General features: G+C 32.5%; 1 long non-coding RNA gene across 1 annotated transcript in view; it reads left to right on the top strand.

Moving 5' to 3' along the window:
* LOC122237735 overlaps positions 1 to 15,151 on the top strand; it is a 51,344-nt gene that overhangs the window by 13,538 nt on the left and 22,655 nt on the right. The gene's annotated exons all lie outside the window — the stretch shown is intronic.

Raw genomic sequence — 15,151 nt, 5'->3', positions numbered from 1 at the left:
AACAGAGGGCTTAAAACAAATTGAAAGCTTGGTAAATGTTTGTTGAATGAATGAACAAGTGAATACATGAATCTACAGAAATCACACTCAATAAGAAAAAGAGAAAATAATTTTAGGGAAAATAACTAAAATTATGAATGCTTTTTTATGCCAAAATATTTTCCATTTATAATAAATTAAAATCTATTTTCCCCTTCATCTCATAAAAATGTTCAAAAGTAACAGATCTCTTCCAACTGGATATTCCTTTATTGGGAGCTGGCAAAATACACTCTGCTATGTTTGTATACAAAGTTTTATTGGCAAAGAACTGTGCCCATGTGTTTACTTATTATCTACAGCTGCTTTCAATGGTAGCTGCAACAGAACCTGTCTTTCCCTCAAAATCAGGAATATTTATTATATGATCTCTTACAAAAAAAGTTTTTTGACCCTTATAGTAATGCAAGCTACCTGTTGAGATACTATTTAAAAGCTAAGTTTTGCCAAACTCTCCCAGGTTCTTCCTAAGAACTATGAATTATTTAATTTTACTATTAGGTCTTTTGGAATAAACACTATTCCTAAATAACTTTCTCAATGCAGTGTTCTATATGTTAATTCATTAGGCTAATATCATAATTCTAAGCAATTTGTTAAAAGGTGTGAATCATTTGCAAGAAACTATCATTTTACTTGACTTACTTAGTTATAAAAATAACAAAACTGGAAAAAGTGACAATTACATGCATAAAGATGTTTGTTATAATAACACTAATAACCATCATATATTAAAGTATGCAGTGCATACAGCTATGATGCATTTACTTAATCAAATATTGTGTAATGAAAAATATGAAAATCACATAACCAACTGGGTGACAACGTTGAATAACCTCATAACTGAAGGGAGGAAGACAATAAATATCTATACTAACTATGCGTGCTGAGGGACGAGAATGGAAAACGTATTATAGGATGATGGATAGTTTTTTTTCTCATTGGCATTTAGTGTTTTTACTTGCCATTCTGTTTTGTTCTAATATAGTTATATTTTTTTTCCTATGGATCAAAATATACAACTTTATGTTAATGTACCTCTAAAAGGTGATATGAAAGGAAATGAAATCTACACAAAATTATTCTTATGGTGGAGCTTGAAAACTACCTGGGTATGAATTATTGGAAGATCTCAAACACAATAAAAAATCACAGAATATTAGGGCTGAAAGAGAGTTGATCCCATTCATATTATAGAAGAAAAAAATTAAAACATAAATATGGTCAAGTGACCACATGAAAATGCATTACTTATTAGTAGCTAAATTTGAACTTATATCTGAAGTTTCTTATACCCTAGTCAGGTGTTCTTAAATCTAACATTATTCGCTATTGTTCTTATTTTAGAAAATACATATAGTAGAGGGAAAATGTTTCATAACTTCTTATATAATCTTACTGATAATGTAGAAGAAACTTTTTTCGGTTTCTAAGTTTAATAGAAGAATGTGCATGCTCTTGGTTTTATATAAATTATTTAAAAAATAAGCACAGAGATTTACTCATATAAGCAAAATAAAACCATATGACCTTTTTATTTCAATTTCCATATATGACTTTCAGTTGTTTTGGCTTTGGAAGACACACATAACCTTTCAATACCTCATTTCTCCATCTACAAAACAGAAAAGAACACTTGCTCCCAAAGGACTGTATTCAAGAATGTACAGTCATATGCTATGCAATACTATCAAAACTTAATCATTTGGGGTGCCTGGAGAGCTCAGTCGGTTAATGTGTTCCACTCTTTGATTTCGGCTTGGGTCATGATCTCATGGTTTGTGAATCGGAGCCCTGAGCTGGGTTTTGCGCTGACAGTGTGGCAGAGTCAGCTTGGGATTCTCTCTTTCTCCCTCTCTCTCCGCCCCTCCCCCACTTGTGCTTTCTTTTTCTCTCTCTCTCAAAATAAACAAATAAACTTAAGAAAAATCTCAATCATTTAAATGCTTCTAAACTTTTAATTCTTTACGGCACTAACACTGAATTAGATTCCTTGAAATGAAGAATTAAGATATTGTAAAGATAAAATTTAAATATCTTATATTTTAAACATAGTCATATTTATGACTTTAATAACTCTATATTAAATATAATGAATATAGGGTACATTTAAATTTTAAATTAGTACTATTTTTGATGTCCTACATATGTATTTATTCATAATATTCATTGATCCAAAAACAGTTTAGGACAGTTTGCAAGAACATGTGCACAAAAAGGAAAAAAAAAAAACAAAAAACAAAAACATAATGTATGAAGTAAGGTAAAGGGAAAATAGAAGCCAGAAATGACATTAGAACAAAAAATATGGCAAAGAGTAATAGATCATAAATTTGGTTCTAAGTTCATGAATAGCCACTGCAAAGTAGGAAATAGTTCGGTTACATAAGCTAAAAATAAGCAGTTGTTAACAAATACAATCGTTCCTTGTGTGGATACCAGAATGATTCTTGTGAAAAATCTAATAGAAATGGTAGTCTCAATAAGCATCATTAAAATAAATATAACAAATAGTCACAAAAGGTTAATTCTTAATCAACTCCTAAGTGTAAGCCATGGTTTAATGGAAGATGCCAAAAAAGTAGATCTGATTCTAATCTTTATGACAATCTGAATTATCTATAGAGATATTTTAGACTGTCCGGAATCACAGATACTTAATTAGAAAATTGATATTGTTGGGCCACCTGGGTGGCTCAGTCATTTGAGCCTCTGTCTCTTGGTTTCCACTCAGGTCCTAATTTCATGGTTCCTGAGTTCCAACCCTGAGTCAGGCTCTGCGATGAATGTGCAGAGCCTGGCTGGGATTTTCTCTCCCTATCTCTCTGCCTTTCCCCTCCTCATACTCCCTCCCTCACGCTCTCTCAAAATAAATACATAAACTAAAAAAAAAAAAAAAAAAAAAGAAAACCAAAAAACCAAAAAACCTATATTGTTTCTCTTACTTGAAATTTCTATTGTACAAAGTGGCAGTAAATTTGAGATTGTATTCTGACAGATTCTTGAAGTTCAGATAATATCAGTTGCTAATAAATATTATTACTATGTGCCTTGAAAATGAACTAAACTGACAAAGACTTTGGCATTCTCTTACAAAATTGATCCAATGAGGGCTTGTGACTTAATCGAAGTTCACACCAACTTCTCTGAGAAGTGAATGGGTGAAATAGTCACAGGAAATCATAAGTTTATCTTGAAGAATTTTTTGTAACTTTTGTTTTTAAAATAAAAAAAATTGTTTTTAAAATTAAAAAAATAGATGACAGCACTCATTTCACACAAAAATTATATGTGTAAATACATTAATAAAATCTCTCTTGGAAAAATAAAACTTTCTAATTATTCCAGAAGGTTGTCTGGTTGTAAATGTATGTGTGGTCACAGAAAAAAATTGTTATGCAGAATTATTGGCTATTAGCAATTAAAACTTGTAGTATGTATAGGGTAGGTTGGGGAAAGGATATCATAAAACTTATGTTCAGGCAAATGAATGAATCAATACATTGTGCTTTAAATTTACAACTTTTACTCACCAAAGATTTTTTTAAAAAAACCGTAACAGAGTTCACAAAATGAAAATCACCTTTCCTGAGCCTAACTATACCAGAGAAAATTTTTGTCTACTTATTGTTAGGATTTCTTAATATTGCAAGGATTCATGTTGTTGAAATTTCTCCAGTATTTAGCAGAAAAATATATTACTCAAAACCTAGAGAGACAGGTTTGTAAAATACCTCAAGGTTAGGAAATGGATTCAGAGAGTAAAAATATCTCTCTCATAAATTAATAAGTTTTGTCCCTGATTTGAAAGCTCAAGTAAAAAATACATATGACTGAAGACGATGTATAAAAAAGTGAGATTACCTAAGTGCACAATGTTTTTCAGATCTAAAAATATCATCAATGCAATAAAAGTTTCATTTTGCAGATTCAAATTGCTGTGCCTACCTATTTGCAAACTCCTTCAGGTTAAAATTCAAAAAGAGTGACTCTGAATGGAAACTTAATGTGTGCTGAGTAGGTTCCATTATTGAGAACATAATTACCATATACAGTGCCTTGCCCAGCTAATAATGCAAGCAAACTAAGTGGCAGGGCTGTGGTGAGAGGTGGTCTCCGTTTTAATGACTACCTGCAAGAGGTTTCATAAATCTCCACTGAAATAAAAGACTAACTCCTGGAAGAAAGTGCCATTAAAGTTGGAAAGTGCTGGCAGAACTGATTATAAATGGATTGAACCAGAATATTCATGCACATCCCCTTTCAGTATTTTTTTTCCTTGATATTTAGAAAGATAGCTATTATATTATTTGGCCCATAACTCAGAAAGATGCAGATTCAATTGTCATTTTACATTAGGTATACCCATTATCTATACATCTTTAGCTCTATCAGTCTGTACATCTGTATTATATATTAAATCTATATATATTATTCTATATTATGCTACTATAGCTATATTATTCTATATTTAATTATATCAATATTTTATATATCTATATTGATAAATTGATATAAAGATGGATATATATACATATATATATCACTACATAATATATAATATGCCTTATTCCTATATACATGTATATGTATCCATTTTGTGATTTTTCTCCCCGGTATATAAACAGATGACACTTTATGCATTGTTGAATAATTATCATTTTTTCATTTAATATATTATTTAGAATGATGACAGGCATATGTATAATCCTTGCCCCAGAAATGAATATACATATTCAAATTCTAGGAAAAATTATGTTCATGAATTTATAGATGCAGATGTCTGGTAATTAAGGTGCTGTAATTGCCTTACAATTAATTATCCATTTAATAACAGAGAAGACTTCAACTTTTTGTCACAAATAACATAGCAATTTTCTATGGATACTATATCTTTAGATCTCCTGAATGGACTTTTCTACCAAAGATCCATGCAGGAAACAGAAACCACTGTAGGCAGTTTTAAACATGAAGAAATTTCATACAGGAAATTATGTGGTTACCAAAGCATTGCCAGGGCTGAAGGAACAGTTCCTAAACTGGGGTGTCCCAGAATAACTCCCGGAGCTACAGAACTGATCTACTCCTAGAGCACTAACTCTGAGGTCACAAATGAAAATATGCCAGAAACAAGAACCTTTGCCTTTTGCCAACACAGCCCAACACTCAGGAAGCTGGAAAATGTATTCCTGGGGCTGCTGTCCTGGAATGAGACACCAGATTAAGGCACTGCACCCCTCTGCTTGTTAACAAGGAAGAAAGCCAGGGTTTGGACCCTGCAACATTATTGTTGGGAACCCTCGCTTCTCCTGAGTAATAACAGTCAAAAGCCACAAAAGGAGTAGTTTCTGCTTAATTCTTGCCTTTCACATATCACTACAACTACACAGCATTCAAATGGTGGAATCTAATTTGCATTCAGAATCTTAGCTAAAAGAGTCTGGGAAATGTAGGTTTTCAATTTCAACCTTACAGTAAATGAAGGTTTACATTAAGATATTAGATTGAAAGCCTAATATGATTTACCTATAACCAGTATAATCTTTGCATAGGGAATAAAATAGATCCTAAATATAATGTAATAGGATACTATATTAATATTTACCCCATAAAAACATATATATTCCCAACCTTACAGGGTTCTGTCAGGAAGAACAATTATCCCAGTGTGTGTGTGAGGGGAGACATTTAAAAAAGAAGTTGGGGGCACCTGGGTGGCTGGGTTGGCTAAGCATCTGGTTCTTGATTTCAGGTCCAGTCATAATCTTGGTTTTCATGAGTTTGAGCCCCACATAGGGCTCTGTGGCACTAACCACACAGAGCCTGCTTGGGATTGTCTCTCTCTCTCGCCTTCTTACTCTGTCTCTCCCTGCTTGTCCTCTGTTTCTCTCAAAATAAATAAATAAACTTAAAAAAAAAAAAGAAATTTAGTAAATCTGGCAAAGAGAAGTTAAAATAGGGACGGTGAATCCTAAAGGACTGTTAAGAGTTTGATAGAGACAAATACTCAATACTCAATACTCATGTATTTTGAGACCAGCAGCAATTGGCCATGTGAAAATGAAAAGTCAAACTGAGACCACTCATTATTAAGATCATTTCCCAAAGTCCACCTTTTTAAACTTGGAAGGTAGTGACATTCATGGAGGTATGGGGAGCATATTTTTATTAGATATGTACTATATGATAATAATGGTAATAATGATAATATTTTTTCTGCTGCTGCTATAGCAATTTATCACAATTCAGTGGCTCAACATCAAATGCATCTACTGTCTTACAGTTTTTGTAAGTTAGAAGTCAAACACTGCAGATGAAGGTGAAATCAGGGCTATGTTCCTTTCTGGAGGTTTCTAACATCTAGAGAATTCCAGAATTCTTTGGTGTCATTCATGTGTTGTTGTTTTTTTTTAATGTTTAATTATGTGTATGAGAGAGAGAGAGAGAGAGAATTGGTGTGGAAGGAGCAGAGAGAGAAGGAGACACAGAACTCCAAGCAAGCTACAGGCTCTGAGCTGTCACCACAGAGTTCACCCTGGGGCCCCATCTCAAGAACAGTGACATAATGACTTAAGCCAAAGTTGGAAGCTTAACCTACTAGGCCACCCAGGTACCCCAGCATTCATCTGTCTTTAAAGCCAACAATTTTACATTTCTCTGTGACTGTTTTTTTCTACAGTCTCATCTCTGTCTATTCTGCCTCTCTCTTCCACTTTGTGTGATAACATTGGTTTCACCTATAAAATCAAGGATAATGTCCCCATCATAAAGCCCATACACATAATCTCATTTATAAAGTCCTTTGCCAAGTAAAGAAACATAATCACAAGTTCTGGAAATTAATAAATGCACATTTTTCGGTTCCTGTTATTCTACCACATCTGCTGAGAGTAAGAATAACAATGATAAAATTTCCTATGCAGAGAAAATTTCAGCTGTGATATCTTAACTTTCATATTACATGTTATATATATATATATATATATACATATTATATATGTATATACATATGTATACATATTGTATATGTATATATATATATATATATATATGATTAAAGAGACACATTTTAATAGATCTTTTGGAAATATCTGAAAGTTCATATCCTATTTGGTTGTTTTGCACCAAATATATGCAGTTTAGACCGATCTAGTTGGAATTCAGAAAAAGCAAGTTTACTTCATAGAAATAACTGCATATGAAAATAATCTTTAATTTCAAAATGATTTTATCAATATAAGATTATACATATGCTCTGAAAGTCATTTTAGAAAATATCGGAGCACCTAAATTGTTTTTTTAACATGCAACTGTAGATTAAACCTAACACTTGGATCTATTACTTACTACCTACGTTATAAAATGTCATATTTAGAAATATGCCTATTATCTATGTCAGTATTATTGTGTCCATTTGAGGATAATTATTTAGTTAAAACCAACCTGAAAGTGATTTCAATTTGGAAGAAATGAATACAAGAGGTACAATGTGCAGTTTAGAGGTTATATTTTTTGGAGTAAAAAAAAAAAAGGCTTTACTGTTGACAGAAACATAACATGGGAATGTGAAGGAAGAGATTAAACAGGTACATGGAATAAGGCCTGCTTAGTATGTGTAAACTGATAAAATACAGATGTGTGACCAAAAAAAAAAAGAAAAGAAAAATAGTTATGGATACAAAGTATCCACACACAGTGTGTAATTCTCAGAGGACGGGAAGTATATGTATCTATTCATATTTCTGTCAAAACAGATTAAGAATAGCACCACTGCCATGAATAGAGGTTCCACAGGCCTTACCAGCCTATAGGGTACCATTAACAGAAATAATTTATATTTCTCAGGCTCTTTCTGCATGGGCTAATGTAGAACATCAGCCTTCCTTCTGGTCCCTGCTCTTTCCACCTAAATTTCTTGGATTTCCCAAGTTGTCTCACTGGTGAAATAAGTCCAGACGATAGCATTCTCTGCCTGCTACTGCCACTTTCATTGGGTACTGTTACTTCTGTCACTCAGTGAGTTTCAGTTCACAGCATAGAAGCCCTCCAGAGACACTTCTGCCTGCTGAACATGCAGTTTCTTTCAGTGGACGCTACTCCATTCATAGTCTCCCAGTCCACACCATGGATGCACCAGAAGTACCCATAAGCTCTTTGGTACAACACATGAGAGAGTGAGCGTCTTACTATTTCTTCAGAGTCAGAATCTGTTCATAACCTACCAAATTGTTGTTCTCAGGTCCTGAAATGTAGCATTTTGTGGAAACACATTTCTCTATTTGCTAATGGCGGTCTTCCCTTTCTTTGGATTTAGAGGGAAGATGTCCAAATGACTAATCTCTTCAAATTCATGTTTCCTCTTTTCCCTTTGTGTATTCAGACATTCTTTTTTTTTTCCTTTTTTTCTTCTTGTAAGTTCTCTTATGAGAGCCTCAAACCTCCACAGAAATGGACTTCTGCTTATCCTTCCCCACCAACTTGCCAGCTAGGCACGGACTCTTCTTTGTGAAAAAGACAAAGCTTATATCTGAACTGAAAGCAACATGTATTCATAATATGTATGACCTTTAATATTAGATTTGTTTTAGGGTACTGGAATTTTCAAGCAGCACAGAAATGTAAAAAAAAAATAGTAAGTAAACCCCATTGATCTGAAACTGAAAATACACTACTAAATATCAAGTTGATCTCACTAGTGCTGGGGAAACTTTTAATCCAATCATATAAAAATGATAAATCTCCTTTACCCAAGTTTGGAGGTGTAAATATCTGCAACATGGTTCTAGGATATATTGGGTATATCGATGTCTGAAAGAGGAAAGAACAAATTCTAAACTTAGCCTCACTTCAACCAGACTTGAGACATGTGCTGTTTTGTGATCATCCTGTATTCTGCAGAATCTGTGGACCTATTCCCAGAGAAGTACTATAGTGTAGGGATTTTGTGGAATTCATTTATCTCTGTGAAACATTCCTGCAATGACATTTCCCACCTGACAATCTAGTCTCTCTGCTGAAGAAAATGTTCTATTCATTTAAATTGAATACAAATTTTCTCTTGCACATGAATTTAAAAATATCAAGACTTAGGGCTGACATCACCTCTCTATTCTCATAGGAAGGGGATATATTTTGAAAATAATCGAAAAGTTGATTATCTGTTTAATTTTAACATTTGACATACTAAATTTATGTGTAGTTATATACAGATATGTGAAAAGTTATATCAGTGGTGTAAAAAGTTATATCAGGTATTGAGGAAAAAATAAAAGTTATCCTAAATATCCCAGAACCTAACACCAAATTTTATATATAGTAAGGTAACTTGAAAAAAGTTTTTGTTGAGGGGAGCCTGGTTGGCTCAGTTGGTTAAGTGGCCAACTCTTGATTTCAGCTCAGGTCATGATCTCATGGTAAGATCAAGCCCCTCTTGGGTTCCATGCTGATAGCACAGAGGCTGCTTGGGATTCTCTCTTGCTCTCTCCCTGCCCCTCCCCTACTGGTGTGCACTCACTTTCTCTCAAAATAAATAAAACTAAAAAAAAAAAAGTTTTGTTTATTGTGTTGCTTTCTCTTTAAACGTTTTTCAGTACTTTTGTTAACATGTTACTTTAGTATGTTTACAGGCCAGGCCAGAAACCATTATTCACTTAAAATATAGTTAAATTGTTAAACTTTTATTGAAAATTAACAGGAAATGTTTGCTATTAACATTCTATATTTTATAATGTCTTATATGATATATTTTCACTTAATGGTACTCTAAAGCTTTAAAAAAAGGCAAATTTAACTCATGAATGTGGTGAAAGTAGATACAGATTAAAGGATCTTACCAATAAATCCTATCGCAATCTCTACATAATACAAAAAAATAAATCTCAGTTGCAGTGAAACTCATTTGTCAGTATGCCTCATTTCAATATGAAATTATTTTATTGCTTTATTTGGAGAGTTTATCAAGAATGAAGAATAGGTCAAACTGAACCCAAGTTCCATCAACATTTTGAAATAGGAAAACAGGGAAAAACAATGGAAGAATCTGTATGAAACAAAACAAATACAAAAAAGAAAAAGAAAAGAAAAATAAAGCTGCAAGTATAGGCCAAGTATATATGTTCTATATGCAATCTATAAGGCAATTATTTTTCCCACTTTGATCCATGGTTAATATAGAGTACTAGGTCATTCTATCATGACTGCAGAAAATAAAGGGAAATGTTATTTTTATACCTACTTATATAAAAATATATTCTTTTTTAACATATATTCAGGCATAACATCCATGTTCTTTGTTATTTCTCTTATGTTTTAGCTCTTTACATGGTGATATTATCAGCCTAGTCTTGGTAATTGTTAAAATAGACATCAAGCCAGTGCATAGCTTTGAAAGGTATGTAGGTGATTAGGTACAAAGTCATGGCAAATATAACATCTCTAGTATGTTCTGATGACATTTAGCTAACAAGAAAATTCAATGAAAATAAGAAATATAATACTAGATATATATTTATATCTAAATAGATATTTTAGCATTAATCCTTTTTATGAAAAAGTAAAGTAGATGTGGAAGAGAGACTATCCATACTGAAGCGTGAAAAAATCCTACATTTCAGCCAAAGAACTAGGACTTCTCACAGAACTACTGTGAAAAACCTATTCATTTCTAAATGTTGGGGCATTACTTGAAGTTTATCCATTATCTCCGTTTATTCTTTTTATTATCTGCCTTCTGGTGTGCATTGTTTCTGATTAGAAATGAGCTGTAATCTTACTGGGGTTTACTTGTGCCTGATGAATCCTGAATGAGACCTTTCAGTCTTGATAATTTCATGATTTTTCTTTTTCTCTCAACTTCATTTTGGTGTGTCTAGGGCTGAATCTCTTTGAGTCTAACTCACTGAGGTTTTCAGATGTGTAGATGACTTTTTTGTTATCAAATTTGGGGAGTTTTTGGCCATTATTTCTTCAAAGATATCATCTGCCCCCTTTTCTCTCTTTGTTTCCTTCTGGAAACAAGCATCCCAGTTTCATAGTTTCTCCTAAGTATCTGAGCCTTTATTCTGTTTTTCTTTACTTTTTCTTGTTTCTTTTTTTCCTTTCTTTCTTTTCTTTTTTTACCAAACTGAATTAGGTCTAATGATCTGGTTTCAAGATTGTTAATTCTTTCTTTCTTTTGGACTGAATCTTATACTGAACCTCTCTAGTGAATTTTTTTTTTATCATAGTTATTGTGCTTCTCCACTCCATTATTTCTATTTTCCTTTTCTTTTTTAAACTTTCTGTCTCTTTATTTATGTTTTGTGTTTGATGGGGCATTGCCACGTATGCTCTAATTCCTTAAACATAGTTTCCTTTGATTATTTGAACATATATATGGTAGCTGTTTTAAAGTTTTAATAACTCTACAGTTTTGAGTAACTGTATGCTCTTATTCTTATGATTCACTGTTTTTGTTTTTGTTTTTCCTATGTATGACCACACTCTCCTGTTTCTCTGCATGTAGTTATTTTGTTGGTGGTATTGATGATAACCAGATATTTTAGATAATATAATATAGCAACACTGGATTCTGATTTCCCCTTCCCAAAATTGTTCTTTGTTTTTTATTTGTTTAGTGACTTTTCTGAATGAATTCTGCAGAAATCATGTACTTTACAATGTACAGTCATTAATGTTTTTGCTCATTGAATTCCTTTTTTTTTTTAATGTTTAGAGTAGCTGCTTTGACTGGCTAGTGGTTAGTCGGTGACTGGTCAGTAGTTGGACTTAAACACTTTGAGCCAGCAAGTCTTGGGTTTGAAGCATGCATTTATATTTCAGACAGTTTACAAGTGTGACCCAGCTTTTACTTTCTGCTTGTGCAGGATTTCATATTCAGCTAAGGATAAGTATATAACGAGGACACTTTTCAGTGTTCCTGAATAGTACGGAGTCTTTTGAACATTCAGATGGCTATGCTGTTGGCCTTCCCCAATTACCGCTGATATTCCTATTACTTTCAGTAATGATTCTGAGCATGAGACTTTTCCTTGGAGTTCTATATCAGAAAAGTCAGCTCTTTCTGGTGGCAGTGAGGCTGCCGGTCCTTTTGGCTACTGTCACAGAATCGGTAGAGTGTGATAGGGCATGGGAAGATTTTTGTGTAAAAATGCTGTAGACACCCATTGCTCTGAGCAAGGTTTAGTAGTTTTTCTTGAATAACTGGGTTTTTTTTTAATTTATTTATTGTATAGATTAATTTCCAGAGTTGTGAACTGGTGGATTTTGATGTTTGTCCAGATTTCATCATTCCTTTTTGGTAAGAGGATTTGCTGGCTCCCCACATCACCATTCAAACACTTTCTATCACATCTATTTGCTTTTAAGTACTAGAAAATTTTATCGCATATTATATCTTTATGTCCTCACATCTCTTTTAAAAAATTGTTTAAATTAGAATACTTGTTCATTTTAAAACATTTTTAAGTTTATTTATTTATTTTGAGAGAGACGGAGAGAGCATGAAGGGGGGAGGGTCAGAGTGAGAGGGAGAGAGAGAATCTAAAGCAGGTTCTGTGCTGGCAGCACACAACCTGATTTGGGGCTTGAACTCATGAAACCTCATGACCATGACCTGAGCCAAAACCAAGAGTCGCCACTTAACTGACCGAGCCACCCAGATGCCCCATATTTGTCAATTTTAAATTAAAATGTGTAGACTTTTCACATCAAGGCACTTTATGATTAGCATTGCAAGCACATTTATTTTGTTGTTTGCTTTGTTAATCTCATATACATATCTTTGCTATATAGGTGGTTTTCATTTTATGTAGTCAGGTATTTAGTGACTGGTTAATGGATATTTAATTTTGTGATATTCTTCTTTACATTAATATCAACAATATGTCTAACTCACATTATCCTATTTTTAACTGAAACTTAAAAATATATATATCCATAATCTTGCTAGACTATCTTTTTAATGTATGACATGTAGTGAAAATTTATTCTATTGTTAAATGCCCAGTCAGTGGTACCATTATTTATTGATAATTTGAACTTATTCTAATGACATAAAATGACCTTTTTGGTCATTTTAAAAACTGGGTCTCTTTTCTTTTACATTAATTTTTTTCCTCCATTCCTCATAGTATTTTAAGATACATCACTACACTTCGCTAATTCTTTAAGATTTCTCATCTTAAAGACCTCAGAAACATATACAAAATAAATTTATTTCAATAATTCAGCCATCGTATATACATTGCAGCTTGCTCTCTTCAGTGCATATCTTTCCACATCGATAAATATATAATGATATGATTTGAATCGCTGCATAGTGCTACATTGAATGAATTGTGATAATTCAGTCAACTGTTTCCTTCTGTCAGAAATTTAGGTTGTTTTTCAAAATTTCATTCATACAAAGATCAGCGTATCAATTTTTTTTATTAAAAAAAAGTGGACACTCTTCCAGTCATCTCCTTGTCCATTTAACATAATTATCCTTTTACTTCCAAAATGTTTGAGACGTGTGGCTTTTGTAAAATTTATTTATAGGTAATCATACCTAAAATACCCATAATTGTATCTCATTTGCTATTCCAATGTTATCAAAGTGACTAAAAATGTCCCAAACAATGTAGAGTGATAATGGTTATAGCAGTCAGACATGTTTTGTTTATGAATTTTATGGAATTGATCAAATATTGCTTGATTATGGATTGATTACACTTTGGTGATTAATTTTACTAAATACACAAAGAAAACGTAGTTCTATTCTTAAGTCAAAGAGTATTTTTGTCAAGAACATCACACTTCTTTTTAAGTGTATTTATTTATTTATTTTGAGAGAGAGAGAGGCACAGAAAGAGAAGGAGAGAGAGAATCCCAAGCAGGTTTTACACTGTCAGTGCAGAGCTGGAAGCAGGGCCTGAACCCACAAACTGTGAAATCATGACCTGAGTCAAAGTCAGACGTTAACTAACTGAGCCACCTAGGAGCCCCAAGCACGTTATGCTCTTAATGATTAGTGTCTATTGGAATGGTAATTTCCTTTCTCTTCCTCTGTTTCCTATTTATCACCCTAAATATGATGTTAAATTTGAAATGATATAATTATTTACATTCAAACATTTTAAGTCACTTTGTATGGATATTCCAAGTATGAATAAGTTTGCCTGTATTTGTGTTTGTGCATGTTGGAGTGCATTCAGTTGTGCAGTTTCTGATGTTTTTAAAGTTTGTTACTGCTATTATGTTAGCTATATGAATGGGTCTAGTACAAGAGGCTTATTATACTCTTTAACAATGCTTGACTGCTTTAAAACTGATTACACTGCATATTTTTGGAAGATGATTTCTGCCATTTTTCCCATAAGAAGTTATCTACCCTTTTGTGAGTCAATGTTAATTAGATATGCTTATGAAAGCATGTATTTTGTAATCTTTCAATTTTATAGATTTAAATTGTATCTTATATTCACTATTTTTAAAAATATAACATTGTTAGTGGTATTTCTATTCATGTTATTTATGCTGTGTTTTTACATTTACTTTACTCTTTCCAAATGCTTGTATATTTGGTTGGTATTAAAAACAACTCTTCTAAGTTATTTTGTGATGCTACTCATTTTATATATTTGAAACTTAATTTGTTATATTATAGGACATTCATCAATTTTATTCTTAATGATGAGAATTGTGACAGTGATGTTTCACCCATTAAAATTAAGTCTATCATATTCATACTTAATTTCTCATTATTTAGCACTTATGTAGGACACAGCGATGACTTAAAAAATAGTTTAATCATGTATATATTTGGTCATTGGAAAACCAGGTGGGAAAATAATTGGAAGAATTTATAATGATAAGGATATTGGAAACTGATCTGGAAGTGGGGAGGACTATGTCTGTGAAAAGCATTTAAATGCTGAAATGTTTTTGTTTAATATCATATATGTGAATGTTTATGGTTAAAAGCATTAGTGTTTTGCAAAAAAAGAAAAAGATTTTGCAAGATAAAAAGTAAATAATGTTTTCAAACTCTGAAAATTCAAAGCATTACCTCACTTATTCCTTAATATGTTTCTGCTGTTCTTTACTGCAAATTTTAATTGACATAATTGGA

The sequence above is a fragment of the Panthera tigris genome, chromosome B1 (assembly GCF_018350195.1).
Source record: "Panthera tigris isolate Pti1 chromosome B1, P.tigris_Pti1_mat1.1, whole genome shotgun sequence".
Lineage (NCBI taxonomy): Eukaryota > Metazoa > Chordata > Mammalia > Carnivora > Felidae > Panthera > Panthera tigris.
This window is presented reverse-complemented; position numbering and strand designations above follow the sequence as displayed.